Source organism: Bubalus kerabau, chromosome 17 (genome assembly GCF_029407905.1).
Source record: "Bubalus kerabau isolate K-KA32 ecotype Philippines breed swamp buffalo chromosome 17, PCC_UOA_SB_1v2, whole genome shotgun sequence".
Classification (NCBI taxonomy): Eukaryota; Metazoa; Chordata; class Mammalia; order Artiodactyla; family Bovidae; genus Bubalus; species Bubalus kerabau.
Genome location: NC_073640.1, coordinates 30,912,468 through 30,939,224, shown reverse-complemented (window position 1 = coordinate 30,939,224; position 26,757 = coordinate 30,912,468). Strand labels below are relative to the sequence as shown.

At 37.9% G+C, this 26,757-nt stretch overlaps 1 long non-coding RNA gene across 1 annotated transcript in view; it reads left to right on the top strand.

Moving 5' to 3' along the window:
* Nucleotides 1-24,535, top strand: part of LOC129631454 (uncharacterized) — a 73,614-nt gene extending 49,079 nt beyond the window's left edge. The window contains exon 3 of the long non-coding RNA XR_008704038.1: nt 23,994-24,535. This is a non-coding gene — a long non-coding RNA (uncharacterized LOC129631454). The remainder of the gene's footprint in view (nt 1-23,993) is intronic.
* Nucleotides 24,536-26,757: the final 2,222 nt, after the last annotated feature.

Genomic DNA, 26,757 nt, shown 5'->3' with positions numbered 1-26,757 from the left:
ACACTGTGAGATAAGCATGTGCTGACTTACTCATCCTGAAAAAGATGAAGATGTGACATCATTTGGTTCAGGATTAGTTTGGTATTAGAGACATGGAAGTTCAATTATTTCCATCAGTATTAGTGTTTATAGCCAGGAAAATCATAAAATAAGCTATATATGGAAGCGTACTAAAGGGGCAGGTTTCAGATTTCTAGGGAAGCAGTGAAATTCCCATTTCCTAGTATTGGTAGACTTATGTCTGCTAAAATAGATAGGAATCTACTGTGCCCAGCTAGCATTACCAAAATCTAAGAACCCCATTAGAGACCAATGAACCCCATTAGAGACCAATGAACTAGAAACAGTACATAATACACTATGTACTATTTCTCTGTGTATCCCCCTAACATCCATACAATTTTGTATTCTTGGCTACTTTAGCCAAAAACTTTTAGCTCTGCCAATTTGTAGCCATGCTACATAATGTTCCTATCAGAAAAATAGGGTGAGGGTGGAGAAAATGTGGCAGAAATATTTTATTGGAAAATGCTTTAATTAGAAAAACTTTAAACTGTAGTAGAAGAAAGAATTTCTCTTTTAGTAATGGCAGAGTAGCCCTTATTTTAGACTAATTATTTGATATATAATAGCCCAAAAAATGTAACAAAAATTATATGGATGCACCGGAGGAAAGTGGTCAGAAACAGAAGGAAAAACGAAAATTACACTGAGTCAGTTTTATGGTTACATGGTCTGAGTGGGTCTTCCACTCCACCCAAGACCATGTGGTTAGCATTCAAACAGAAGTTCACAGTCTTAATGTCTTGAGAAGTGAAAAGATGACTGTCAGAGTACGTGGAGTGTAAAGAGAAGTCCCAGAATGGAGAGAACCAGAGAGGACAATCTTCAAAACGTGCCAAAAATCTTAGCCAAATCCCTGGCTAAGTCCTGAAATTAAGCATAGTAAACATAAAAGATGGCATGCCTTCTGGAAAAAGCAGTACCTGGGAGGTGAGGAGGAAAAGAATTCCTCTACTTCTCTCTAAAATGAAGACATATTTTGGAGCTTGAGTCTAGTCATAGAGTTTTTCCTGGACTGCTAGAAAAAGCCAACACTGTTCAGAGAAAGATAACATACTCAAGAGCATCTCTAAAATTTGTCACTTATAGAGGATTGAAAACAATTTAAAAAAAAACTAGGCATGCAAAAAAATACAAAAACTCATAATCAAGAGAAAAATAAAGAATAAAATCTGACAGTGAAAAGACACATGTTGGTATTTGCAGATAAAGACTTTAAAGTAGCTATTATAAATATGTGCAATCACTCAAAAATAAGTTGGTCAAAATGAATAAACAGGTGAGAAATAAAAAAATACAGAATTAATAAAAAAATGGAAATTTTAGACCTATAAAATACACTAGTCTAATTTTTAAAATTCCCTGCATAAGTTTAAAATCATATATAAAATACAAAATTTTATTTATGCAACTTAAGATAGATCAATACATATATAAATTATGGATTCTAAAGAATATAAAAAAAAAAATACCTAGAACTTCCTTGCTTTGACTGAACTATAAGAACATATGAAGCTGTCTAAATTATACGTAATTTGAGTCCCAAAAGAAGAGGAAAGAAAGGACTGAAAAAAATTACTTGAAGGAATAATATATAAAAAATTCCCAAATTTTGTGAAAGATACTAACTTAAAAAACACAAAGTTCATCCAACACCAAGGAAGAGAAATATAGAGGCAATAATATCTAGGTGCACCCAAGTCAAAGAGAAAAGATGTAGAGGACATCTTGAAAGCCACAAGACAGGTAAAATCACATTACACACATTCAAACAACAATATGAAATATGACTGATGTCTCATCAGAATAAAACAGAAACTGTAAGACCATGGTAAAACATCTTCACAAGTGTTAAATGGGACAAGCATCTATTAATCCAAAACTCTAGATCTTGAAAATATACCCTAGATCATGTTGTCAGGGCACAATCAAGATGATGGAATAGAAAATGCTGAGCTCGTCTCCTCCCATAGACTCCCAAACTACAAGTGCATATAGAACCACTCTCTGTGACAATGACCTAAAGACTAGCAGAACAGCTCTACTACAGTTAAGGATATAGGGACTAGAGACTCAAGCATAAGAACTGAAATCATGAAACTCCTAGAAGAAAACAAAGGCTGTATGCTCTTTGACAACAATCTTAATAAAGTTTTTTGAACATATCTCCATGGCAGTCCACTCCAATATTCTTGCCTGGAGAATCCCATGGACAGAAGAGCCTGGCAGCTTACAGTCCATGGAGTCAGAGAGATCTGTGCATGGCTGAAGCGATTTAGCACACTCTTTCAGGCAAGAACAACAAAAGCAAAATCAATCAAATGAGACCACATGAATTTAAAAAGCTGTTGTGCAGCAATGCAAATCATTAGCAAAATGAAAAGGCAACCCACCTAATGGAATGGTACTTGCAAAACTTAATATAGAGAATGGATATTAATTAATAAGTTAATTAATATCAATTAATTATAGCTTAATATAGAGAGTGCCAAATAAAACAAACTTGATATTTTAATACAAGGTGGTAGTTAAACATAGTATGTCTCTCTCCTCTCTCTCTCCCTCCATAAAATACTAGCTATAAGTTTACAGAAGTTAACTTCTGTAAACCCTGTTCCATGGTTAACTCATCAATCTGTACAGAGAATTGTTTGGAAAATTTAAGAAAAATATGTTAAACCACATAGCGTGGTGCATGGAATATCTCATTATTCAAACAGAGAACAGCAACAGCAGCCTCTATATATAAGAAAACATACCCAAATAGTCAACTATAGAAACACAAGTATCTTTATTCACTAACATTTATTAAGGGTCTACTACAAACCAGACTTATCTTGTCTGAAAAACGTTTCAGAGGCAAGAATGGTTGGGTCAAATAATATTCAGTTCAGTTCAGTCATGTCCAACTCTTTGCGACCCCATGGGTTGCAGCACGCCAGGCTTCCCTGTCCATCACCAACTCCCGGGGCTTGCTCAAACTCATTTCCAGTCGGCAATGCCATTCAATCATCTCGTTTTCTGTCATCCCCTTCTTTTTTTTTTTTTTAATTTTATTTTATTTTTAAACTTTACAATATTGTATTAGTTTTGCCAAATATCAAAATGAATCCACCACAGGTATACATGTGTTCCCCATCCTGAACCCTCCTCCCTCCTCCCTCCCCATACCCTCCCTCTGGGTCATCCCAGTGCACCAGCCCCAAGCATCCAGTATCGTGCATCGAACCTGGACTGGCGACTCGTTTCATACATGTTTCAATGCCATTCTTCCAAGTCTCCCCACCCTCTCCCGTCATCCCCTTCTCCTCCTACCTTCAATCTTTCTCAGCATCAAGGCCTTTTCCAGTGAGTCAGTTCTTTGCATCAGGTGGCCAAAGTATTGGCATTTCAGCTTCAGCATCAGTCCTTCCAATGAACACCTAGGACTGATCTCCTTTAGGACGGACTGGTTTGATCTCCTTGCAGTCTAGGACTCTCAAGAGACCTCTCCAACACCACAGTTCAAAAGCATCAATTCTTTGGTGCTTAGCTTTCTTTATAGTCCAATTCTCACATCCATACATGACTACCAGAAAAACCATAGCTATGAATAAATGGACCTTTGTTGGCAAAGAAATGTCTCTACTTTTTAATATGCTTTCTAGGTTGGTCATAGGCAAATAATATAGTCAGTTATAATTGACTAATAAAAGACAACAAGAACCCAGACCAGAGCAGGTCTCAGAACTAGAGAAGCTGAATTTCTCACAATTTTATAAAACAAATACAAGTATCATACCATTTAGCATTTGGAGTTTATTATTTTCATATAATATAATCAGATCTAGACAGAGGATTTGCCATTCTTAATGAGTAAGCAGGCTACCCTTACCTTCAAATTCTGGTGCCGGCCTGCAGTTAATTCTTTATTCAACACAAGAATCATCCAAATATGTTTTCTGAACATTCAAATAATGTTTAGAATAAATAGGTTTGAGGAAAAAGATAGGAGTTACTTAAATTCTTGTAAATTCCAAGAAATCTTTACATGGATAGAGTTTATCATTTTATTTAATCATTGTAACATGGTAGAAATGAATATTCTTATTTTACAGATTAAAAAAATATCAGAAATTAGAGAGATTCAGAATCTTGACCAAGGACACACAGCTAGCAGGCAAAGGAATGAGAAGGAAACTACAGTCTGTGTAACTCGTATTCTGATTTCCACTCCAGCGCCATTGCCTCCATACCTCAGAAGAGATGTTATGATTTTGATCCATTAAGCAGAATTATTGAGTCATGTAGGTGGTTGAGTATAAACCTTTGAGCAAAGTTCATTTAATGCATCATAATTAGCAACAGAGATTAGCTAATCAAAGCACTAATGATAATCTAATTGGTGTAGTGTTCTACTGCTTACAAAGCACTTTCATGTAATTGTATAATTTGATTTATAAAATGATGATGTTTGACAGAGATTCCCCCCCCCCCACCTAACTTTACAGGCGAAAAATTTAATGCTCAAAGAAATTTATTGATGTCCCCCAAATCATTAAATCCCTAAATAAGTAAAGTTGGGAAATGAATTCTAATGCTATATCTTATGTTCTCCAAATACAACATATGCCACTATCCAACTGGGCAAGATGATCAAGAACAGAGTGCTCCAGAGTCCTTCCCTGATTCAGAAATGGCATGTGATGCAGCCTTTAGTGAATAATTACCCTTTCACCTATAATCTTAGATCCTGGTGATGATTCTGGGCTCTTCCCCATGGAAAACAGTTTTGAAAGCCTATTGCATTGCCCAGTGAATACAGATTTGGGCTTGACTTTTTTTTTTTTTTTTCATGCCATATACAACCTAGGAATACTTTTGTTATAATAAAGAAAACACCAAAAGCATTTTCTGCTATCATTTCCCATCCGTGGTTCCTAGAACAGGCCATAAAGGAAACTTTTCTGTTTTGGTTTTACAAAAAAGCTGTGATTTTAGCTTACTGAGCAATTGTACTCTCTCTATTTTCCATACTTTATATAGTAGGCTTCTGATGCTCATCAACAAAACACATGTAGAACATGAAAAAAACTAAGCAGTTTATCTCCTAGTTTGGTTTTCAAGATGTATTTCTAATAATTAGCATAATAGAGTAATGGGAAATGTTAGGACAGTATGCAATAGAGTTATATCAAATAATAAACAATACTGGTGAATAACAAGTGAAGTTTAAAATCACTGCAGATGGTGACTGCAGCCATGAAATTAAAAGACACTCACTCCTTGGAAGAAAACTTATAATCAACCTAAATAGCATATTAAAAAGCAGAGACATTACTTTGCCAACAAAGGTCCATCTAGTCAAAGATATGGTTTTTCCAGTAGTCATGTATAGATGTGAGAGTTGGACTATAAAGAAAGCTGAGCACTGAAGAATTAATGCTTTTGAACTGTGGTGTTGGAGAAGACTCTTGAGCGTCCCTCGGACTGCAAGGAGATCCAACCAGTCATCCTAAGTTCTCCTTAAGATGAACACTTAGTCCTAGGTGTTCATTGGAAGGAATGATGCTGAAGCTGAAACTCCAGTACTTTGGCCACCTGATGCGAAGAACTAACTCATTGGAAAAGACCCTGATGCTGGGTAAGATTGAAGGTGGGAGGAGAAGGGGATGACAGAGGATGAGATGGTTGGATGGCATCACGGACTCAATGGACATGAGTTTGAGTGAACTCTCAGAGTTGTAATGGACAGGGAGGCCTGGCATGCTGCAGTCCATGGGGTGGCAAAGAGTCAGATACGACTGAGCGACTGAATTGAACTGAACTGAACTGAAGTTTATATCTACTTATCTTTTTTATTTGTCAAAACAAAATCTCTAATTGGTGAATTTGAATTTTAGTAGCATAGTTCTTCTAGTTGAGAGAAAATAAAGACTTATTAGCCTTGTTTCTCCAAAAAAAAAGGAAAGAAGAACTTTGATGTATATTCTGGAATTTTATTTAAACTTTAACTTCATTTAGAATAGAAATGGCCTATTACATTTGTGTTTCAAAGTCCATTCAGAAAATGATATGGCCTAGTACTTGACTTTCTTGAGAGCAGCAAATGCCAGATGAGTAAATAGAGTAGTTTCAGATTTGGGTTTTACAGTCTGGTCTATTTAACAAATTGGGGGAACTTATATGAAATCATAAATGCTCTAAACCCTCAGTTGCTTCTCCACAAGTGGAGAAAATCTCACCCTCCGTTTATCACTGTTGTGAAGATTAGTTACCATAAATGATAGATTTCATGATTTATTAGACCAATTATATTTATTCAACACATTCTCTCATGATGTGTGATGGTTTAAGAATAATTATTCCTTTTGCAACACATACAACAAAGGATTAGTATTAGAATATGTAAAGAATTCCTGCAGATAAATTTTTATATTTTATATATTTTTAAAAACTAGAAATGATTTTTTTTAATTTACAAAGCACATGCATAGGCATTAACAGAAAAGTACATATAGCCCCTCACTGGTAATCAACAAAAGGCAAAGTAAAATCATAAGGAAGAAGATTTGGTTTAGAGGTTGGTTAACTCAACACATGCATGAGTTAACACTTGTATAGTATAAATAAAGATACAATGTCAACCAAAGGCATATACTCCTAAAGGCAAAGAGGACAGATAAAGAAAGAGAGCAAGTAGTTTACTACTAATAGAGAGAGGGATTAAGATGGCATATTGAATTCTAAGATCTTCTCCCCAGGCTTCCCCTAACAGTCAACAGCTCTCAGGACACTGGCAAAAAAGGTTTCATCTGCCACGTTGGAGACTATAAATATCTTCTCAGGAAACTAGCTAGCTCAAGTGAAAATTCTGAAACTACTAGTGTCTGAGGTCATCCAGTGAAATGGATGAGCCAGATCACCCCGCAGCATGGCTCACGTTAAACAAGCCCCTTTCAGAGCTTCCCATCAGCTTCTCACTGCCCAAAAAGTCAGCAATCACCAGACTTGTGAACAATTTCTAACATGAGTAACATAAGCCAAAACAAGTAAAACAAATAGATATAGAGCGTAAAATGACAAAAAGCACCTTGGAAGAAATAAGCTGTAGAAAAGGAGGAAAAATAAAAACAACTATTAATGTCTTCAGGGAGAGAGACTCACTGGCTCATAGGATGGTGCTCTCCTCTAAAGTGGAGAAGGGCAAATAGAGGGACATCACAGAAGCTGATAAAGTTCAGCTTCTGAAGATAGAGGTCAAAACCATCATGCGTTATAGATTGTCCTTGCAGCCACGCTAACTGGCCAACAGAATAGCAATAATTGCTTGAGACAGAAGATAAATGAAGGGCACTTTTTAAGTTTTGTTCAAGCTGAGAGATACACACACTCATACATACACAAACACAATTCTCTAGAGTCTATGAACTTAAGTGCAAAGAAAATAAAAAGTGAAGTGAGAGCACAAAACAATGACTAGTGAGTGTGCTATATACATTTTTTTAACGCTTATGGTTAAGAGGAGTGACAACTTTGAGGTTAGAAAGATCTGTAATCAAATCCTTACTATGTCACTTTACATCTGGGTGAGATTGGGCAAACTAAATTTTCCAAGACATAGTTTCTTCATTCATGAAATGGAATAATAAAATGCATTCTATGGGATCACTGTGAATATTAAAGATAATATATACCAAAAGTTCATGGCAAACTGGTTAGTATAAGGTAGAAATTAAACCAAAATCAATTATTATTATTATTATTATGGTAAAATATATAAAGTTCTCATTACACACTGATGGTTCACCCCCTCTCAAATATTTTCCTCACTTTGTTAATTAAATAGCCTAGTTATCTATTTGTTTCTACTGACCAATCAATCTATATATATATATATATATATATATATATATATATATATAAGTCTCTCAGTTGTGTCTGACTCTTGCGACCCCATGGACTATACAGTCCATGGAATTCTCCAGGCCAGAATACTGGAGTGGGTAGCCTTTCCCTTTTCCAGGCAATCTTTGCAACCTAGGGATCAAACCCAGGTCTCCCACATTGCAGGTGGAATCTTTACCAGCTAAGCCACAATGGAAGCCCAAGAATACTGGAGTGGGTAGCCTGGTTGGATCTTCCCAACCCAGGAACTGAACCAGGGTCTCCTTCATTGCAGTCGGATTCTTTACCAACTGAGCTATCAGGAAAGTCTATATATGAAAGTGAAGTGAAAGTGTTAGTCGCTCAGTAATGTCTGACTCCACAACGCCATGGACTATATCCCTCCAGGTTCCTCTGTCCATGGAATTCTCCAGGCAAGAATACTGGAGTGGGTTGGCATTCCCTTCTCCAGGGGATCTTTCTGACCCAGGGATCGAACCCAAGTCTTCTGCATTGCAGGTGGATTCTTTATCCCTGAGCTACCAGGAAAGCCCCTCAGTGATAAAGAATATATATATATATATATAAAGAATATACCCTCACACATATTTATGGAATAGCTCCAGACATACATATGTGTGTGTGTATATACACACACGTATATATTTATGGACTCTCCTGGTGGCTCAGTGATAAAGAATCCACCTGCAATGCAAGAGACCTGGGTTCAATCCCTGTGTCAGGAAGATCCACTGGAGAAGAGAATGCCAACCCACTCCAGTATTCTTGCCTGGAGAGTTCCTCTCCATCTGTATGTGTATGTGTTTGTACTGATAGATTGATCAATCAGTAGCTAGATATACTAGTCTGCATCTACCCCATCTTATTGTGGAAGTCAATCTTCTGTTTCCCAGAAAGAAAATAAACAGGGAAACAGCTCCCCATAGACAGTTCTGGCTTTATAATTCTAGATTCTAATTCTAAATGTGATTATCTTACAAACACATTAAAGGCTTGCTTTGGTTTTGGTTTTCTAGCTAATATTTGCTAAATGACCCTCAACATTGTACTCCTATTTTAGGATGTTTAAGATGTTCAATGGATGATTTGTCAACCTAATAATTGATTGCGTGGAAAAGAAGGATATCAAAACGAAGAGGAAGAGGACCCGAAATATACAAATAAAAATATTCCAAGAGCAAAGATTACCCTGCTGTTCCAGATAAAAAATATGTCTTGAAAACATCCACTTCTGCTTGAAATTGTCAGGGAAAATGTGCCTATATTTTTATATCTCTCTAATGGACCCACAATACACTTGGAAATCGGAATGGTTTTGGTTTCTGGTAGGAGTTATATCTTTTACCCTTTATTTAGCAACCAGATAGCTGAAGCTGGTAGCAAAACCATAAGCAACAAAGCTAAATGAAAAGGCATTTGGGTGATCATTTAATTCACATTTAATTGTGCCTGAAACAGTTAGGCCTGGTGAGAATCAGTTTATCAAATAGTAAAATTTGGATCCATTCTGTCTTATCCCAGGGGCTCCAGACAAGCTCACACGTGAACTGGATCAGGAGATTAGCAAAGCCCTCCCTTTAAGCATTAGATGTCAAGATTTTTTTTATTATTATTGTTTTTTGAGTAGAAACCTTTTGAGGTACTGAATTCCTTTCGATCTTTGTAAATGAGAACCCTATATGCAGCCAAATAGCATTAACTTCTCTGTCAAGGCTACTATAAGAAATGATAATATAAATAGCAACAGTAAACATTTCTTGAGCATGAACACTGCACAAGGAATAGGGTGAAAGCTTCACATTGACTAAGTACATCTAAGGCTCACAGCCCTGTGAACAGAGTATTTATTAAGCTCTTTACAATAAAGATAGGAAAAGTGAGACCCAGAGAAATGAAGTGACTTGCCCAGGTGTACAAAGGCAGTGTGACTTAAGTACATGGTGAGTTCATCAAAATCCATTTTCTTTAATTATGGGGCAGTAGCCTACATTTCGGAGAAGGCAATGGCACCCCACTCCAGTACTCTTGCCTGGAAAATCCCATGGACGGAGGAGCCTGGAAGGCTGCAGTCCATGGGATTGCTGAGGGTCGGACACGACTGAGTGACTTCACTTTCACTTTTCATTTTCATGCATTGGAGAAGGAAATGGCAACCCACTCCAGTGTTCTTGCCTGGAGAATCCCAGGGACGGGGGAGCCTGGTGGGCTGCCCTCTATGGGGTCGCACAGAGTCGGACGCGACTAAAGCGACTTAGCAGCAGCAGCAGCCTACATTTCCCACTTTTTCCTAGAATTAAGTGTGGCCATGCAATTAACTTCTGGCCGATAGAACATGAGCACAAATAGTGTATTTGCCATTAAACATGTTTAAAAGTGGATGGTCTTCCACAAGGGGCTGTTACTAATCTGTGATGAATTGAGAATACACCAAGGCCATCTGAAAACAGTGGAGCCACAGAAGAGTAAGAGCCTGGGTCTAAAATTGACCCAGTTTGCCTCCTACAAACTCCCTCAGTCACCTGTTACCCTTTACGTAAGCAAGAAATCAATCTTTAACATGTCAGTGGCTTAATACAATAAGATTAACGGGTTACTAGCTATAATATTTGGAAAAGGCAATGGCACCCCACTCCAGTACTCTTGCCTGGAAAATTCCATGGATGGAGGAGCCTGGTAGGCTGCAGTCTATGGGGTCGCGAATAGTCGGACACGACTGAGCGACTTCCCTTTCACTTTTCACTTTCATGAATTGGAGAAGGAAATGGCAACCCACTCCAGTGTTCTTGCCTGAAGAATCCCAGGGACGGGGGAGCCTGGTGGGCTGCCGTCTAGGGGGTCGCACAGAGTCGGACACGACTGAAGTGACTTAGCAGCAGCAGCTATAATATTGCCGGAGAAGACAATGGCAACCCACTCCAGTACTCTTGCCTGGAGAATCCCACGGATGGAGGAGCCTGGTGGGCTGCAGTCCATGGGGTCGCTAAGAGTCGGGCACTACTGAACGACTTCGCTTTCACTTTCCTGCATTGGAGAAGGAAATGGCAACCCACTCCAGTGTTCTTGCCTGGAGAATCCCAGGGACGGGGGAGCCTGGTGGGCTGCCGTCTACGGGGTTGCACAGAGTCGGACACGACTGAAGCGACTTAGCAGCAGCAGCTATAATATTTATGTAAATGCTAGCTGCCTTCAGGGGCATAAACTGAGTGTTGAACTTGGATTTTGTGATTTTTAGAGAACAAGATATTAACCATTATGCTGTAGCACTTCTAAGCCTGATAAGTAAATCCCCCTCACTAGAATTCTGAACACTCGTCCCATTACATCTTACTTGACAACTGTCTGCTTACTATATTAACTGGGGAAATCAAGCAGTATATATCACCTTGAGCATTTATCTAGTAAAAACTACATGTATATATATGTGTGCTCAGTCGTGTTTGACTCTTTGTGACCCCATGAACTGTAACCCACCAGGCTCCTCTGTCCATGGGATTTTCCTGGCAAGAATACTGGAGTGGGTTGCCATCCCCTTCTCCAGGGGATCTTCCCAACCCAGGAATCAAACCTGAGTCTCCCATGTCTCCTGCATTGCAGGCAGATTCTTTACCACTGAGCCACAGGGGATGCCCATATCTATCTTCTATTTAAAAAATCATATGTAATATTTTCAAAGCAAGGGAATAGGGAAGTTCTCTTTGTGGAGCCCTGGTTTTGAGCCCTGAGTACTTTGAGATTAATGACTCAAACAATCTGACAAATCTGATCAAGTTTACGCATACTTATGTCCCCCAAATGCATATAAATATAATATTTTGCATAAAATCCAGGGTCCATAGAAATGGATTTAGGGCTCCTGACACATGTGATTTCATATAATTCATGCAGAAGGTTTGCCTGGTAGCAGTTTTATTATCCTCATTTTACAGATGACAAAACATAAGATACAAGTGGTAAGTGACTTGCCTAAGCTCAGACGTTTGGTAGATGGCAGAATCAGGATTTAAGTTTAAGACAATTTTACTCCACGGTTCATATCCTTTCGACTGCTTTATGATTGCTCAGTCCCTGTGGTGTAGTGAAACACCACCCAGTTTCTCACAACTACCTTAATATCACTGTTTTAAACATAAAATTTAGCAAGATATGCCAGCCTTTACAATTCCAAATATTTATTATTCATGTAATTGTGCAGTGTGTATGTGAAAGAGAGACTAATATGAAATACTATGAGAAATGAAAGAGATACACAGAAAAATTGAGAAAGATACTATCTTCATAAATTATTATGTTAAGGCATTATCTCTAAGTGACATTTATCTTCATCCACAAATCTTATAGAAATCTACTGGTAAAACTCACATAAAGTAGCCTCATGTGCTAATTCACAAAGTTCAACTACCCTCCAGCCATAGGAGCAACCTGAGTTACAGAAAGGCACCCAGCTCTCTTTGGTGTTTCCTATCCCAAATTATGTTTTTCCTCTTTGCCTTGATAGATCTCATCCATCTTATTTAACACATACTCCAGCCAATGACCAGCCTTTTCCCCTAAACAAAACAGAATAAACAAACTAACCAAAGAACCCACCATTTTCATGTTTGGATGGGAATAAGCACATATAAAGGGATGGCATTATCATAGTCCCCCCTCCCTTATCCATGGTTTCAATTTCCATGGTTTCAGTTATCAATACCTATAGTCAACCATGGCCCAAAAATATTAAATGGAAAATTCTAGAAATAAACAATTAATACCTTTTAAATCATGTGCTGCCATTCTGAGTAACATGATGAAATTTCATACCTTCCAAGTCCATGGAAAGTGATTCATCTCTTTGTCCAGAATGTCCACCCTGTATATGTTGCCTGCTTATTAGTATAGGGATAAATATAGTATGCTTAGAATGTGGGCTTCCCAGGTGGTGCTAGTGGGAAAGAACCCACCAGCCAATGCTGGATACATAAGAGACTTGAGTTCGATTCTTGGGTCTGAAAGATCCTCCAGAGGAGGGCATGGCAACCCACTCCAGTATCCTTGCCTGGAGAATCCCATGAACAGAGGAACCTGGCAGGCTACAGGCCATAGGGTGGCAAAGAGTTGGCCATGACTGAAGCTTCTTAGCACACAAACATAGTATGTACACAGGAATACCTCATTTTATTGCACTTCACTTTGTTGCATCTCAAAGATCCTGTATTTTCTACAAATTGAAGGTTTCTGGCAAGCTTGCATTGTGGCAAGTTAAAATATTCAGAATATAGCTAGCATTTTTACCAATTACATATTTTCAAATTACTATATATCTATTATTCTTTAGACATAATGCTATTACACACTTAACAGACCATAGTATGAGGACGGCATGCCAACCCACTCCAGTATTCTTGCCTGGAGAATCCAATGGACAGAGGAACCTGGTGAGCTATGGTCCATATGGTCACAAAGAATCAGACATGACTGAAGTGACCTAGCACAGCACAGCACAGAGCACAGTATAGGTAAACATTCACCGGGAAAACAAAAAATTCATGTGATTCCCTTTATTGTGATATTCACTTTATTGTGGTGGACTGGAAATGAAACCATAATCTTTGCAGTCTGCCTATAAGAAATTCAATACTGCCCATGGCTTCAGTCATTCACTGGGGGTCTTGGGACATATTCCTCTGGATAAGGGGTTCTACTATATTGTCTGCATGTCCAGGATGTGAGAGATAATTGCACATTCCTTAATAGCAATTATTTATCTGGGGATTGTTAGGCTTATTATCCCTTCCTCCCAATAGACTAATTCACCAGGAAGACAGTAACTATCCTCTTTTATTCTTACTGCATCCCCCAGACTAGCTCAGTTCCTAAGACAGAGTAGGTTCGTCATATTTGCTGAAGGACTAAAATGTGACAGCTTTTATTTAGTCCAATTCACAGATTTGGGGACATGTCAAATGATAATAGATGGAGCAAGTTCTCTAGTTTACATCATTCCTGAATGGTTTCAGCACACCTCACACAACTGTGTTTCTAGGAATGTGACTCATGAAATGAGCTTGGTGGGTTTCAGGCTGATGAGAAACACTGCAACAGCCTAGGTGGAAAAGACCACAGAAGCTTTCAAAATTGCTTTTTTTCCTCCTCAGGAGTAACTGGGCTGGGGACTCACAGGAGGGCAAATGCTGTTTCTCTGCCACACCCTGGAGGTGTCTGTCTCAGTTCCACACTGAGAACATCTGCTTCTCTCCACTCCTCATCACAGCACTCCCTCCCCAGCTGGGAGACCAGCACCAAAGGCTCCGGCCACCACAGAGCAGGGCTGTACTTTCTGTTAATTCAGAGAGATGTCACGGAGAGTTGAAAGACAATTGATTACTTGGAACTCAGTGGTATACACACCCTAGGGCAAGTGCCAATGGCAAGCTGTTGCTAGACTAGCAGTGGTCCTTTATTTCCACATCTGAATTTTTTTTTAAAGATTGAGATAGCCTGAGTCATTGCATCTGTCTTAATGCAAGCCTGTATCATAGATACCCAGTAGAAAGTGCCCAGTCTTTGATTTGGGAAAACCTGGCTTTGAATCAGCTCTTCTCCATGTATTGACATTCTTTCCTAAGATTCTCTAGTATTTCATATCTCAGAGGCACTTCCCTTTCTTATAAAATGGCAATAAGTAGATCTGCATCATGGGCTGCTATGAAGATTCACCTTTTCCTTCTCGCCTATCTCATTACTCCACTAGAGATACTATTATTCTTGTACACACATCTCAGTATGCCCACAGACTATCTCCATCAGAATCACTCACTGCCCTGGTGATTCTGATGCATGCTCAAAATTGTTAGAAACTGTTTCATTGAATGAAAATACAGATTGCATTGGCTTGGTCATAGACAAAGGTTATTTCCTAATTTTGGAGTTAAGTTCCTTAAAACATCATGTAGAGTAATCTGTGATCAAGAAATTTAGAACCTTATATATATATTAAGACCTTATATATAATATATAACATAACATTACATATATAACATTATATATATACACATATATTACACATGCACATATATTACATATGCATATATATAATATGTTACTTATACATATATAACATATATACATATATATAACATGTTATATATACATATAACATGTGTCATATACCATATATATGTATATATACATAAACACATATATACATATATGTATTTATTATATATGTACATATGTGTGTGTGTGTATAAAAGCATAGCAAAATAAGTGTTTGAGTAAAGCATCCCACAGAAAGCCTTTGCAGGTTTTTGCTATGATTGTAAAGTCATTTAATATGGATAGCCACACACTAACTGCAACATTAACAACAAATTGTACACCTCTTGAGGCATTCTGATGCCTCAAAAAATTTGATATCCATTTGCATTGTTTTATATACACTTAGGGATATCATATATATATATATATATATATATATATATATTTAAAAACATAAGTAAGTCCATCCAGCTTTGTAGGAAATCACAGAGTATGATGTGATGCCTCTTTGCAAGATTTAATATACTTATTATCTTAAAACAAGGTTGGAGACTAGGGGCATTTAATTAATGTTAACTAACGATGATATCAGAGAAGGCAATGGCACCCCACTCCAGTCCTCTTGCCTGGAAAATCCCATGGACGGAGGAGCCTAGAAGGCTGCAGTCCATGGGGTCGCTGAGGGTCGGATGCGACTGAGCAACTTCACTTTCACTTTTCACTTTCATGCATTGGAGAAGGAAATGGCAACCTACTCCAGTGTTCTTGCCTGGAAATATACACTCAGTCTAGCATTCGCATAGTTGTAGAAAGGATGAAGAATTTATAGTTTCACTTCATGTATGCCTGGCACCTTCCAGCTGGGAGATATCACCATCCCAACATAAAGCCAATTCCAAGATCTATAGGTACAGGATTAGTCGACAAGCAGTGTGTTGCTAACCAGGTGGCACTAGTGGTAAAGAACCCGCCTGCCAATGCAGGAGAAATAGGACATGCGGGTTCGATCCCTGGGTCGGGAAGATTCCCCAAAGGAGGATCTGACAACTCACTCCAGTATTCTTGCCTGGAAAATCCCAAGGACAAAGAATTGGACATGACTGAAGCGACTTAGTACATGCTTAGCACGCATGCATGTAGAACACAACATGTTGCTAACCAACACATTAATAGTGGGTCAGCAGGACCGGAAATATCAGTCTAGGGATTCAAGTTTGATCTAGGAAAAGGAACCAATGATGGAGGAGGAGGAAGAAAATGGAGAAAAAGCAGCAGCAACTTCTTATTTACTGACTTCTTAGCACCTTAATTACATTAAAGAATAGGGTAGTGATGCTATTAGCAATTTCTCTTTATAGGAGAGAAACTGGATCTTAAGTTACATCATGTATTAGCTAGATTAAGAAGGAGAGTAATTGTTAAAATCCAGCTCTTTTTGTTTTTGCTTTCAGTTCCAAGTTAAACTCCCATCTTATTGTAGTAAGCCACAAACACTTCTCAGTTTTAATAGATGCAGAGAAAAAAGCCTCTCTTCAAAGAATAAGGCAAATACACTGACAAAACAAAACAAGATATTAAAGTGCAAGTTTTTCAGGTTAAAGAACTAAGAACGACTCTATAGATTTACTCAAGGGGAAAACGGCTTGCTATATGTGGAATTTTAAGGCTCCCCTTACATAGCTGCACAATAACAAAAGATGAGAAACTAGAGTTATTTAAGGGAGCATTGGTGCTTTAACAAAAAAATATTGTAATCTGTAGTTTTGAAATAATGTTAGAAGTCGAACAAATATGAGTGGGAACACAAACAAGGAATGTTAATTTGCAGACATCATACCTTCTGTACTTCATCAACTCAGTTGGAACATTTATTTTACATTGTAGTATCTCTGAAATCAAAATGAGTAATACATCAGATGGCTCCATACAGTCACTCTCAACAGAGTGAAAACTGTCTGATTCCAATGTTAAGATTTTCTTTTTTCCCCTCTCTGCCTATAGTTTCTATAAGCAATACAGGAGCTTTCTTGGTTGTAATGCCTGGGAGCATAATTGAATAATGGCAACCCCATGTATATTTCAATAATCAAAGCAAAAATAACAAACCATTTGAGAAAAGGATGTGAATCTGACTTGTCTGGTCCTTTGGCATTTTTTTGTAAGGTCAAGAAAGTGTTAGCATTAAAACTCTGAGACAGTTGTCACAGAAAATGTGGGAGTAAGAAGCTTAAAGGCTTGCTCTCTTGAGTGAAGCGACTATTATGTTGACAAACACTGATAGAATCTATGTTTTTGGAAACTCTGGAATCTAAGGAAATAAAGTTACAGCGACCAGGGATGTGTTTAATGAAGCAAGAGGTTGTCAAATTTTGGTTAAAAAGTGCTCTGGTTATTTGCTTACTTGATTCTTATCCCCCATTCCCTAACTCGACAGTGGTCATTGGAATGGTAGATTGAACTCCTGAGGCAGTTGGCTGGTGCCACAAGGTGAAATACGAACCTTTTAATCAAACTCGTGGCTGTGCATTCTGACTTGTCGGGTGGCTACCTAAGGGACCAGCAGAGAGGCTTGCCTTAGTTTTGCCCTCCTTGGGGAGGAGAGATATTTCAACACAAATTTATATCAAAGCGTTTAAAGACATATATCACTTATAACTTCCTGGGGCAAAGGACAGCATATGGGTGGATAGCAAGGGAGGCAAGAAGAAAATAGACTGAAAAGCCTGGGAAGGAGATGGCTGAGGATGAAAATACTTGAGAGAAAGGGGCTTTAATAGGATACTGAGTGTAACAGGATGCTCAGGGCCAGGCATGTGCTCAGAAAAGAGGTATGAGGACCCTATGCTTGATCCCTGATTGATGTTTGATGTCTGTGCAAGCAAGAGGTAGATATTAAGTCAGAGTCATAGGTCTTGGATAAGCATTTTACAAGGGTCCCAGCTCAGAGCTAATCTGCAAAGATTAAGAGAGCATTTTTTTTCCCTTGGCTCCAAGTTTAAGGAAATCTTTGTCAGGTCACTAGCTGACTATGGAAAGAACAGAGACTTTGGTGATACACACACACAAACACACAAACTGTTAGAGCTAATAAATCAATTCTGCAATTTTTCAGGGTACAAAATCATTATGTAAAACTAGCGGTACTTCTATACTGAAAAGGAAATTAAGAAAATAACTTCATTTAAAAAACACTGCAAAATATAAAACGCTGAGGAATAAATTTAACCTAGAAAGTGAAAGTCATGTATACTAAAACCTATAAAACATTGCTAAAAGAAATGAAAGGAGATATAATTAAACAACAACAACAACAACAAAACCCACATGTTTATCAGTTGAAAGACTTACTATTGTTAAAATAGCAATACTACCTAAAATGAGCAAAATATTCAATATAATCTCTGTCACAAGTCCAGTGCCTCACCTTTGTTTTTTTTTTTTTTTTCTTTTTTCTGGAAATATTAAAGCCCACCCTCAAGTCCATATGGAATTATAAGGGAGTACCAGATAGCAAAAACAATATTGAAAAAGAAGACCAAATTGGAATATTCATATTTCTTAATTTCAGAACTTACTACAAAACTATGGTAGTCAATCAATATGTGTTGTACTAGCATAAGGATCGGAGAAGGCAGTGGCACCCCACTCCAGTACTCTTGCCTGGAAAATCCCATGGACGGAGGAGCCTGGTAGGCTGCAGTCCATGGGGTCGCTAAGAGTCAGACACGACTGAGCGACTTCACTTTCACTTTTCACTTTCATGATTTGGAGAAGGAAATGGCAACCCACTCCAGTGTTCTTGCCTGGAGAATCCCAGGGACGGGGGAGCCTGGTGGGCTGCCATCTATGCGGTTGCACAGAGTCGGACACAACTGAAGCAACTTAGCAGCAGCAGCGGCATAAAGATGGATACATAAACCAATGTAAAAGAATTGAGAGTCCAGACACAAACTAATATATTTATGGAAAACTGATTTCTACAAAGATGCCAAGATCATTTAATGGGAAAAGAATAGTATTTTCAACAAGTAGTGCTTGAGTAATTTGATATTCATATCCAAAAGGATAAAGTTGGACCTCTACCTCACTTTATATACAAAAATTAACTCAAAGTAGATCAATAACCATATTTATAAAACCATAAATTCTTAGACAAAACATAGTGGTAAATCTTAGATTTTGACAATGAATTCATCTTAGATATGACACCAAAAGAATGAGCAATAAAATTAAAAAAAAACAGATAAATTGTACTTCATTAAACTAAAAATATTTGAGCATCAAAGAAACTTATGTAGAATTTGAAAAGGCAATCTACATAATGGGAGAAATAGTTGCAAATGTGTATCTCATAAGAATGTGTGATCCAGAATATATAAACACAGCAACTCAATAACAAAAAAGCAAACAATAGAATTTTACAACAGGCATAAGACATGAATAGAGATTACTCAAAAAAAGATATAAAAATGCTCAATGAATAATTGAAAAGATGTTTGATAACATCAGTCATTAGGGAAGTGCAAATCAAAACCACAAAGAGATATCACTTCACAGTCACTAGGATGGCTTTAATTGAAAAGAGAAAAACAACAATTATTGGCAAGGATGTGAAAAATTTGAACACTTGTACATTGCCAGGGCAATCTAAAGTGGTACAGTCACAGATGAAAATAGTTCCATAGTTCTTCCAAAAATTAGACATAAAATTACCATATAAACCAGAAATTCCATTCCTAAGTAAAAGAACTAAAATTAAATATCCAAATAGATACTTCTACACATATGTTTATAGCAGCACTATTCATGATAGGAGAACTAGCCAAAGGTAAAAATGACCCAAATATCCATCAACCAATGAATAATTATGGTATGCTCATTAAATGGAATATTATTCAGCCATATAAAGGAATGAAGTACTAATAATTGCCATGATACACATGAACTTGAAAATATTTTTTTCTAACTGAAAGAAGGTAGACACCAAAAGTGATATATTTTATGATTCCTAGTATATGAATACCCAGAATAGGTAAATTCATAGAAACAGAAAGTAAATGGAGTTTTGAGGAGTGCCTGCTTAATGGATATGAGTTTTCTTTCAGGTGATAAAAATATTTTAGAACCAGACAGAAGTAGTGGCACAGCACTATGAGTGTTTTAAATGCCACTGATAATATATTTTAAAAAGGTCAATTTTAGGTTAGTGAATTTCACATTGACTTCTTAAAATACAAAGTTCATGTCTGCAACTTGGAAGCAAATCTCAGAATCACTAGAAAAGCCCTCTTTCAGAAAGTACATCATCAGCACTTTTGACTGCACAAAAGATTATACCAAATGATAAAAATGAACATTCAGCTCAGTTCAATTCAGTCGCTAAGTCGTGTTTGACTCTTTGTGACCCTATGGTCTGCAGCACTCCAGGCCTCCCTGTCCATCACCAACTCCCAGAGTTTACTCAAACTCATGTCCATTGAGTCGGTGATGCCATCCAACCATCTCATCCTGTCATCCCTTCTCCTCCTACCCCCAATCCCTCCGAGCATCAGGGTCTTTTCCAATGAGGCAACACTTCGCATGAGGTGGCCAAAAGTATTGGAGTTTCAGCTTCAGCATCAGTCCTTCCAATGAATATTCAGGACTCATTTCCTTTAGGATGGACTGGTTGGATTTCCTTGCAGTCGAAGCAACTCTCAAGACTCTTCTCCAATATCAAGTTAGGAAGCATCAAATCTTTGGTGCTCAGCTTTCTTTTTAGTCCAACTCTCACATCCATACATGATTAATGGAAAAACCAAAGCTTTGACTAGATGGACCTTTGTTGGCAAAGTAATGTTTCTGCTTTTTAATATGCTGTCTATGTTGGTCATAACTTTTCTGCCAAGGAGCAAGTGTCTTTTAATTTTATGGCTGCAGTCACAATCTACAGTGATTTTGGAGCCCCCAAAAATAAAGTCTGCCACTGTTTCTATTGTTTCCCCATATATTTGCCATGAAGTGATGGGACCAGATGCCATGATCTTAGTTTTCTGAATGTTGAGTTTTAAGCCAACTTTTTCACTCTCCTCTTTCACTTTCATCAAGAGGCTCTTTAGTTCCTCTTCACTTTCTGCCATAAGGGTGCTGTCATCTGCATATCTGAGCTTATTGATATTTATCCCGATAATCTTGATTCCAACTTGTGCTTCATTCAGCCCAGCATTTCTCATGATGTACTCTGCATATAAGTTAAATAAGCAGGGTGACAATATACAGCCTTAATGTACTCCTTTTACTATTTGGAACCAGTCTGTTGTTCCATGTCCAGTTCTAACTGTTGCTTCCTGACCTGCATACAGGTTTCTCAAGAGGCAGGTCAGATGGTCTGGTATTCCCATTCCCTTTAAGATTTTTCCACAGTTTATTGTGATCCACACAGTCAAAGGCTTTGGCATAGTCAATAAAGCAGAAATGGATGCTTTTCTGGAACTCTCTTGCTTTTTTGATGATCCAGCAGATGTTGGCAATTTGATCTCTGGTTCCTCTGCCTTTCCTAAATCCAGCTTGAACATCTGGAAGTTCATGGTTCACATACTGTTGGAGCCTGGCTTGGAGAATTTTGAGCATTACTTTACTAGCATGTGAGATGAGTGCAAATGTACAGTGTTTGAGTTTCTTTGGCATTGCCTTTCTTTGGGATTGGAATGACAACTGCCCTTTTCCAGTCCTGTGGCCACCGCTGAGGTTTCCAAATTTGCTGGCATATTGAGTGCAGCACTTTCACAGCATCATCTTTCAGGATTTGAAATAGCTCAGCTGGAATTCCATCACCTCCACTAGCTTATTCATAGTGATGCTTTCTAAGGCCCACTTGACTTCACATTCCAGGATGTCTGGCTCTAAGTGAGTGATCACACCATTGCGGTTATCTGGATAGTGAAGATCTTTTTTGTATATTCGTCTGTGTATTCTTGCCACCTCTTAATATCTTCTGCTTCTGTTAGGTCCATACCATTTCTGTCCTTTCTTGCACCCATATTTGCATGAAATGTTCCCTTGGCATCTCTAATTTTCTTGAAGGGATCTCTAGTCTTTCCCATTCTATTGTTTTTCTCTATTTATTTGCATTGGTCACTGAGGAAGGCTTTATTTTCTCTCCTTGCTATTCTTTGGAACTCTGTATTCAAATGGGTATATTTTTCCTTTTCTCCTTTGCTTTTCACTTCTCTTTTCAAAGCTATTTGTAAGGCCTCCTCAGAAAGCCAGTATGCTTTTTTTGCATTTCTTTTTTTTGGGAATGGTCTTGATCCCTGTCTCCCATACAATGTCATGAACCTTCATCCATAGTTCATCAGGCACTCTATCAGATCTAATCCCTTGAATCTATTTCTCACTTCCACTGTATAATTGTAAGGGATTTGATTTAGGTCATTCCTGAATGGTGTAGTGGTTTTCCCCACTTTATTCAATTTAAGTCTGAATTTGGCAATAGGGAGTTCACTTGACTTTTTTAAGTAGGAAGTCAAATGAACATTAACAACTCTAAATATACTCTCAAAAAATCTTCAAAGAGACTGCCTCTGAATATTTGAAAACTTTCATTGTTGTTGTTCAGTCACCAAGTCTGTGTCCAACTCTGTGACCCCATGGACTGCAGCATGCTAGGTTTATACATACCTTAATTCTAGTACATTCCATACCTTGTCATCCCCCCACAAATACACACAAAGAGAGGATAAATATAAAAACAAAACAAACTGTCAAAATTCTTCAGGAGATTTCTATAGTAAGTTACAATTTTTTTCTAAGTGATAAGAAAGCATGGCTAGAGTATAATTGGGAATGTATTTCTTTCTATTGGCATATAAAATAATAGTGCTTCTTACAATTAACAGCATTCTGAGTTTAGTGGAGAATAGTAGATGTAACAATTATATCAATACACTTAGAACAGATACTTGTCTTACAATGGTGATCATTCATTCACTTACTCATTGTCATTAATCAACATTTTGAGTGTGTGCTGCTGAATTCAGAGTATCAATGTTTAAAACTTTTGATATGACAAATCTGAAGCACATTTGATTAAAAAAGGATGGATCAACTTCAAGAAGCATTCACTACCATGCTAAAAGCATTCACTACCATTAAGTAGAAGAGATAAGAACCTAAGAGATTATAAACTATAGACTCTTGCAGGGGCTGTTAAAGGGACAATTTGAGCACAAAACATTGACTGTCTCTTCCTAGAGATTTATAGGAGGCTTTGTAGAAGCAATAATGTTTGAACAGCATCTTACAGGACAAATTGGAGTTTTGTGTTTATCTCAATAGAATAAAATAGAAAGGCGATTCCACCCAGAGGAAATTATAAGAACCAAGGGGAAAAGGTGTGGTGCAACTTATGAAGACAGTGCAAGAGGAAATTGGACAGGCAGAAGGGGAAGAGCAGGAGACAAAGCTATAAGCCAAGTCAAGAATCGTTTAAAATATTGCATTTCTGGGTATCATGTTAATAATCATTTCTTTACTTAGGCCTTTTAACAGAAAGCTAAATGCTTCAGGCCATGACATTAATCTTTAGTGATCTCTCTGATAAACCAAATTTGATATAGTGCCAGGACCAAAGGAAGGCTTAGACTTTGGCCAGTATCCATGTTACACTACCTTTGGTAATTCTAAGTTCTCTATTCAAAAAAAAAAAAAAAAAAACCTAAAAATGCTAACCTTTTACAATAGCTCCCAACTATGGAGGATATAGTTTGTCCCAGGAATCATATCCAGTACAAGCACACACACACGCACACAGATCTTTCAAGCAGTATCTTTATATGCTCACTTTAAAAATTATGAAATGTAGCCTCATAGACTTTTGATAAACTTCGCGTATAAAGAGCAGCAAGCTATCTAAGCCAATGTCTAAGATTTCGTCATTCTTTCATTTGAATATATGTTAAGCAAACACTCTGTACTATCCATTTTGATGAATTACTTAGATTTTTTCAGGTATCATGTAAAATGTGTTTTTCTAATTCCCATAGGCCAACAACTGATTAGGGCTTCCCTGGAGGCTCAGATGGTGAAGAACCTGCCTGCAATGCAGGAGAACTAGGCTCAATCCCTGGATCAGGAAGATCCCCTGGAGAAGGGAATGGCTACCCACTTGAGTATTCTTGCCTGGACAACTCTACGGACAGAGGAGCCTAGCAGGCTACAGTCCATGACGTCACAAAGAGTCAGACCTGACTGAGGGACTAACACTTTCACACCTTCATTTTCAACAACTGATTAAAGCCAGATGTGCCAAAACCCGTGATCTCAGTCTTGAATTTCCTTGGTTAAGTGAGCGTGTGGGTGTGCATGTGTATGTGTGCATGCACTATGTGTTAATATAAGTGGTCAATCTAGAGAAGTGGAGGATAAAACATCTATTATTTTTGTTGTAATTTGTCATTAGCTATGACTTAGAACACACTCCAGGGAATACTGATTCATATCAGCATCAGAAACAATGCCATCTTTGATGTAACTATGTGATATTCATTTTTGAGTATTCAGAAAATCATAAACAATTATACCTATTACTTCTTTAGAAATAAAATATTGAGCCTTGCCGGTATGTCCCTTTACTGGAAAATAGAGACTCATTGAAAGCTGTGGTTAAATAATAAAAGAAAAATAAATTATCTGTGACATATGTGTTCTTGTTCTTGATTTTGATATTGACTTTTGTCCAAACATATTTAATTTATCTTGGAATCAATTCTATTCTTTCTTTTATCATTGGTTCTGCAGATTTGTTGCACTGTACATTTCAATTTACTCCTTCACTCATCTACCTTCCCTTTACACCACGAATTGCTTGAAAGCAAGAACTATTTCAGATTAACCATTTTATCCCTAAACCCTGAGAATCTCCCAAGCATAGAGCAGCCACTTGATAATTGTTTGAATTGGTGGAAAAAGAATGAGACAGTGAGATTATCAGTGAGTGACTGAGTGAACATGCTGCATGCTCAGTCATGTCTGACTTTGCAAACTCATGGACTACAGCCCACTAGGCTCCTCTGTCCATGGCATTCAGGCAAGAATATTGGAGTGGGCTACCATTTCCTCCCCCGGGAATCTTCCCAACCCCAGGATTGAACCTGCATTTCCTGCATCGACAGGCAGATTCTGTACCACTGCGCCACTTGAGAAGCCCAAGTGAACGTGCGAGTAGTGGTAGTCACTCAGTCATGTCAGACTCTTTGCAACCCCATGGACTGTGGCCCTCCAGGCTCCTCTGTCCATGGGATTCTCCAGGCAAGAATACTGGAGTTGGTTGCCATTCTCTTCTCCAGAGGATCTTTCCGACCCAGGGATCAAACCTGGGTCTCCTTCATTGCAGGTAGATTCTTTACCATCTGAGCTACAGGGAAACCTAGGTACAATGAAAATATTCTATTTAATGTTAATTACTCTAAGACATGTCTATATTAGACAGGTCAACAAACAGACATTAATATCAGGTATTTAATACTGAATATTTCTCAGTTCATATGAACCTGGAATTTCAGTGAATGTGCCAGTCAGAACATAATTGATTAGGGAATTGTCTTTGACATAATTACCTAATTCTAAAAAGTCATAGCATTTTTACCCCCATCTAACAAATGAAGAGCTTGAATCTCAGAGAATTTGAGTTATAAACCATTACATGCAATTATTATTGTCAAGAAACTATTATGCACCAGGCATTCTGTTTAATATTTTTTTTGTGAGATTTTTAAGTGGCTGGCTCTCAGTCTCTCAAAATTTAATTAGAATGGGCTGAAATCTAGGTGTCCACAGTGCTTATTTTACAAACTCCAACAAATGCAAAAGTGAAAAGGGACCCTGTTATTAAGTTTCTCAGTTCAGTTCAGTCGCTCAGTCATGTCCGACTCTTTGCGACCCCATGAATCGCAGCACGCCAGGCCTCCCTGTCCATCACCAACTCCCGGAGTTCACTCAGACTCACATCCATCGAGTCAGTGATGCCATCCAGCCATCTCATCCTCTGTCATCCCCTTCTCCTCCTGCCCCCAATCCCTCCCAGCATCAGAGTCTTTTCCAATGAGTCAACTCTTCGCATGAGGTGGCCAAAGTTTCTAGGACTACAGAATCAAACCAGAAAAGCTCCAGGAAAGCTATGACATAATATTACCCTAGCTTCAACCTTATTTCATGGATAAAGATAACCAAAAACCTCTGTATGGTACTTTAGAATCACCATGTTCCTGTAAGCCTCTGTGTTCTCAACTTCTTCCGTGTGAGGAAGGCACCAAGTATAAATCTGGGACAAATTTATAAAAGAGAAATGACATCTCCACAAAGCATTTGTTAGCAAAGTGGACTGAGTAATGATTTGGAGTAAAATTAAAAGAAACTTTTAGCAAAGTGCAAGCAAGAAGATTGAGCTAAATATCAAGCAGTGAGGAGAAAAATTTCTACAGGCCACCAGTAAATTTCTATTAGCCTTTTTCTCAGAAAGACTCAACTTCAAAGAACCTCTTACTCATTCTTCTGCATTCTTTTTTGTCCCCTTTCAACTCTAGGAACAAAAGCACAACTCCTCTACTGTTTTCCATGCAGGCTGGTTTTCCATCAGTTACATAACTATACATGTGAAACCACTTTACGATCTTACCTTCTATTTCAAAGGCAATATCCCAATATTTCTTGCTTGTAAAACCCAATAATTCCTCTCTTCTGGAAATGATAGTCAATATTATATTTGACAAAATTATATAATTTTGATATTATATTTGTTGCTGTTGTTTA